We start from the raw sequence: 6,000 nt of genomic DNA, 5'->3' as shown, positions 1-6,000 counted from the left end.
TCTCACAGAACCGTGTAACTCTAACCCTAACCAAAATTTCCCCTAGGGGATCAATAAAGTGCAATCATAATCTTAATCCCAACCTGCAGATTGACTAAATTTATCAAACTGCCACTCTCTGGTCCTGAGTTTTCTTCTACAATTGAAACTACAAGACAACTAGCAGTGCACAAAAGCTGGTAGACGGTCTCAAGCTTGGCCTCTCGAATGGCCTGGACTGGTGGAGGCCAGAGGGCACAAGTGTTGTTCAACGCTATCCAATGGGATTTGGCCATGTTGCTGATGTTGCTGCCCACAGAGCATGGCTGCTCCTCAGAGGCCAGTGTTGTGTACTCCATCATCTCACATGGACTACCAGGCCTGCCGGACATACATGCCTGTTAGATGGTCCCTTGACAACCCAATGTGACATTTTCTTTCATCTGTGTCTTGCTGTCTCTTTTCTTCTATAGTCTTTCATCAAACTCTCTCTCTCTCTCTCTCTCTCTCTCTCTCTCTCTCTCTCTCTCTCTCTCTCTCTCTCTCTCCTCGCCTCTGGAGTTCCCTGTCATCACTTGGGGACCTCAAACATTGTTGGAGAGAGAGAGAGAGAGGGAGGGAGAAACAGAAAGAGAGAGGATAGCTGGTGAGGTTAAGAGAGAAAGGGCGTGCTGAAAGAAAGTTTCAAGTTTTCATTTATGTCTTTTTCCCCTTCACGGTAGGCTACAGCTTACTTTGCCTCCGAGGTGTTGGTTGGAGTAGGCTTCAGCGTTAGTTGGCGTAGGCTTAAGTGTTTGTGACAAACTGATGAATTCAGAATCTCTCTCTCGCAGCCTGTCTGATCACACATATCCTCCCCTCCTAACAGTCTCTCGCAGCTTGCCTGTCTCCTCAGACTGAGCCAGTGGAGAAGGCCTGGCAGACAGCTGTGTTTAGGGCTTAGATAGAAGACAGATAGTGCAGGGGTGGGAGAGGAGACACGCTGTAATCGCGGAGATGGAAGGATGATGTCAATCATGGCGTCTGCTGGCCTGGTGGAGGAAGAAGGGCTGAATACGGCCAGAATTGAAGGATCTAAGGTGTCAGAGCAGGAGCCACCCAGTTTCTCTTTAGTCTCACAGAAGAATCAATCTCTCTTGGCCATAAATGCCCTCACTCTTCTCACGCCATTCATCATCCAACTTTATCTTCCTGCCCGTCCACTTTGACCCCTTCTTCTCTTAATCATTGACACAGCTCTGACTACCAAGTGGGAGACAGTGCTGTACGACTCTGACTTTTTTCTCACCCATCTCACTAGCTCTTTCACACTTAGATGAAGTCTTGAATAAGAGTTTTTTAGTTATAGCTTAAGGTAATAATCCACAATATTTTCATATAAATAAACGTGCTTTGCTACTTTCTATTGCCTATCTAATCAACCTATATCCAGTTCACGAAAGCTTTTACTTTTTCTGTCCTAAACACCCGGAGTCTGATAGGTCAAAATCCTCTGGTGCACAGGATGTTTCTGCTTTGTTCGGAATAAATAGAAGAAGAACTGGGTAGTTAGCATGAGCAGCGATAGCCGCCATGGCAACAGACAAACAAAAGAGCGCCAGCTACAGAAACTCAAACTGCATCAACAGAAAATCCAACAAAAAAGACGTCACAGTACTGGACACACTGTTTGATTGACAGGGGATCTCTGGGAAGCGCAGAGCAGAAACACCACAGCAATGAGCGCGTAGCGACAAAGATGTTGCCAAACTAATAATGTAAAACAAGGATTTTGCAGATTATTACTTTAATTTGTCAATCCCATGTGATCCCGCTGAACGTACCAAAGACGCTGCCACTGCGGTGTGTTTGGAACAGGCGGCGGAGTCCCTTGTCTTCGCTTCTCAATCTCGAGAAGGCAGCAAAATAAAAGGGAATTTGATTTGAGACAGGTGTTTTACTCAAGGACCTCTGAGGGGCCTCTCCTGACAGTGCTACTTCAAGGGCCCCTGTGAAAAGTGAGTGAATGCCGATCAATTCCTCACATCACTCGAGGTGGGGCTGTCACCAGCAACTCCCAGCTGATGCGTCAGGCAGCTTCAAACTCTTAAGTATTTATTTATTTATCCATATCTGTTTGTTTGCATATTTCATGTTGCCTAGTTTCCCACTTTGGGGTTTGGCGCGACCTTCTTAGTCAGTGAGATCTTTTTGTATTTAGTTTTTTTTTTTTTGTTGGGAAGGGGGTGGTTTCATTCTCGATTTTTTTTTGCCTTTTTTCCCGATGACCTGAAAGGGAATGCATCTAATCTTGTCCTTGGTTAATTTCCATGATTACATTTTGATTTGTGGGTTTGATAGATAGGCCTTTGGTGCCAAACAGCCTTGGTTTAGCTTGCTCTGACTGACTGTCTGTAGTACTTAATCACCACCACATCCTGCTCACAGGATTATTAATAACTTAATAGTAGATAGTTAATTCTTACACCGGAGACAGGATATCCTGCTGATTTCTTCTGTATTGCAGTGAGTCATTTCTCTCTGGCTGCAAGATATTGACTGTCCTGATCATATTTCATCAGGTTTCAATCATTTTTTTCCTCACTTAGAATTACACCTAGTGCTTACAGTATTCCCCACGCAGATAGATCTTGATTTTTAAGTCACATCTATCAATGATTTGAGTTGCTCTTAACTCTCCTCACACAAATGAGACTTCAGTCCAAAGATTAGTTTCCACCTCCCGTTTTTCTACTTTCTTCTCATTTTTTATTTCTCTCAATCTTTTTCTCACTCGGTCTCCTTTCCTTTTTCACGCATCAAAAGAGCTTGATGGTTTGACAGGACGGGCCCTAGAAACTTGCTGCCTCCCTCCAGACCTTCCAAAGTCTCTGCTCCCTCATTGAACTGTTATCTGCCCCATTTCTGGGCTTTTCCATGGCAACAAGCGAGCTGGCAAGCGTGTGAGCGAAAGGAGCGAGGTCTCCAGTGGAAGCAGCATCTTGACTCAGACAGCTGTCTGCTAAAAAGACAAAGGAAAGAAAAAACGAAGGGGAGGGGGAAAGTTTGGGAAACTTGTTTTCCCCTTTTAGTATGAAAACAACTTAAATTGATCCATTTCACTGCATACTGATGTAATCAGTCAACGAAGCCCTCTGGCCGATCTCAGTCCTTGAGCCACGGACTTCTGCCCTGTCCATAAAAAACACACTTATATCACTGCATATCCCCGCTGTTAAATGACAGCGCTGTGTTGACAAAAGCATAAAAAGAGTGTTGTTGTGTTTCCATGAGGGGTTCCTAAACAACAACAACCTGTTCACTTGACGCAAGCTGAAACTACTGAGTGACAGACCGCAAAGTTCCATCCGCAGGACCCCTCAGTGGAAGTAACCCACATTTCAATCTATTTTAAGCTTAATGTCAGATGTAAGGGCTTACCAAAACATACGGGTCTCTCCACTCAACATGTATCAAATAGAGCCAGTCCCCTGGAAAGCCAACAACGTACACTTGGCTCTTCTTGCATGCAAACCTCTCTTCCTCTTCCTCTTCCTCTCTCAATCCTTAGCCTCTCCTCTCCAGGTTCTGCACTTGGATGCGGAGCGACAAGGCGACTTTAAAGTTGGGTTATGTCTGTGTCTTCGGTAGGATTACACTGGAATCCCAATGGTTTTAAACCAGTCACACTCTGCCACTCAAAGCTAGACATTTTCGTTTGGAGCGTTTATTAAAGGAGCTTGGGAGTCTGTGGTGACAACTGAAGCGTTTTGCAGAAACAGAATGAGGGATTGAAAAGAAGAGAGCTCAGCAACTAGGGTTCTCCTTTTTAAAAGTTTCAGTCTCAAGGCTTTCATAGCCTTTGTCACTCTGTTTAGAAACACTAGAAGTTACAAACAGGGCCTTGGGACACGATGGCCCTGAGGACTGGGGAGGAACAAACAATCAGAAGCAATCTGTGAGTGCCGATAGCCATGACTATATAGGGCTGTTTTCCGATTAAGGGTCCTATCTGGGAAGGGAGAAAGGGGCCTTCCCCATCTTTAGTGCTTATGAGAGGTTGATGTGAATAGTTCCTACTGGCTACATTTGTCATAATCGGGAGGAAGGGGAGGGTGGAGCAGGGCGGTAAACAGAAGAGGCATCACACAGATGATTAGGGTGCAAGGGAGTGTCAAAAAGGGGCACTGCCTATTTGGTGGGAGGTTGTTTGTGTTTTCCTGCTCTTTTGTATTGATTCTTACACGCTAACAATGATGTACTCCAGTGCCATGGCAACAGCTTTTTCATACTCTTTATCCCATGGTAAAGATAGCGATATTGAGGTAGTGAAAGGGATTAATGGTAAAATAAAAAAAATACAATGATTTTATTTCACCTTTGACCTAATGTAAAAACTTAAACGTGAATGAAATGTTATTGCAGGAGATCCATCTCTGCCTGGGCATCTTCCTCTTATATGCAGAGATAATGGAAAGGTCAAGGATTTAGCAGACAAATCAGGGGAATAGCTGTCATTGTATACAGGAAAACAGCCTTTACATCATCCTGTATATATTGTATTTTACCCCAGTAGTAGATACATATAATAATCGTATTGTAACAGCAAAACTTCATAACATGCCTGTGGTGTTGGAAAATATGATCTTAACAAGGATGATAGCTTTCTCATCAAAACATTTTTTTCCTCATTACTACCTGATTTTAATTTAATCAAAATCTGATCTTGCGGGACGACTGTAATTGTGTCTGGATTCCACATTCAAAGCACTCCGCTAAGCAGGGAGCATCCTTGCCAACATCCCATACCATCATATTCATTTTTAGACCAATTTAGTGTGTCTGACTTGCCTTTGCCTATCATCACAATCCAGGAAGAGAAAACAATAGCTATTCTTCTCTCCGCACACCACTTTCTCACTCAATTTATTTGATGTTTTTAACAACAGATTGTGGCCAGCAATTACATCCTGTGTGAGAATGGCAACATTCATTCATCATCCCTGCGAAAAACCAACAAAGATGGAGAATAAACACCATCCCACAACAAAATCTTTTTTTACCGTCACTGGTTTTCTCAATGAACCCACCTTGTCCATGCTTGGGTGAAAATTGAGAAGTGCTCTTGCAAACTGTCTCCTCTGTCATCCTTGCTGTGTTTGTCTATTCCTTCTGTCACTCTCAGCTCATCAGTGAAATAGTCACTCAGAGTATGGATCCAGTTCATGACAATCCATCATTTATGACAACTGCACACAATCATCTATTTCAAACTGCAAGGTGTGATGCTGTTGATGCATGGCAGGATGCAGTACGCACACTTATGGGCGTGCATATTGATAATCAATTGTCTTCATTTTAACAATTGTGGGGAAAAATCAATCTCTCTAGAAGCCACTTTTTTGTTATTTACTAGCTTGAAACATATGCATTGTGACTTCCCTATATTGACACCTCTCACTGTTTTGAATACTGGTTTAATGCAAGGGCTAAATTGAAACGTAATGGTAGAATTGCTTCTTGTTAAAGTCCATTTTGCCTGCATCCATCTTGTTAGTCAAAAGTCAATGGGAAATGGACTTTACATAACGCTGCCATAAGTAATGGAAGCAAACACTCCAGTCTCATTCTACATTGATCTGTGAAAGCCAGATTGGAGTTCTAGTTATTCAAACATTCCCTGGACGCAGAGCTGCACTGGAGGCAGAAATTATCTCATTGGTTCAGTTAAACCCGAGTCAAAGAACCAGCGTTTTTAACATTAGACTGAAGCCCAGTGAAAAAGGCAAGGGGCAAGAGGCAGTAGCTAATATTATGAAGAGTATGCTCTGCCTTGTTAAACTGGAATATTACATTATCTATACTGGGCTAGTAATAATTTGTTCTACTAGCTTGGTGGGCTAGTACCCAAAATCGCTCCACCTCCAGCTTTCTAAGTAAGTTAGTTAGCGAGCCTGCCGACCTTCCAAGACCATGAATGATCATGAATGAATGAAAAAAGAAGTCATTGACATCTATGTTTTTTAATCTATATTTTGACCA

This window comes from Centroberyx gerrardi, chromosome 7, assembly GCF_048128805.1.
Source record: "Centroberyx gerrardi isolate f3 chromosome 7, fCenGer3.hap1.cur.20231027, whole genome shotgun sequence".
In the NCBI taxonomy this organism is placed as follows: domain Eukaryota; kingdom Metazoa; phylum Chordata; class Actinopteri; order Beryciformes; family Berycidae; genus Centroberyx; species Centroberyx gerrardi.
The sequence above is the reverse complement of the archived record's forward strand: the minus strand, read 5'-3'. Positions refer to the sequence as shown.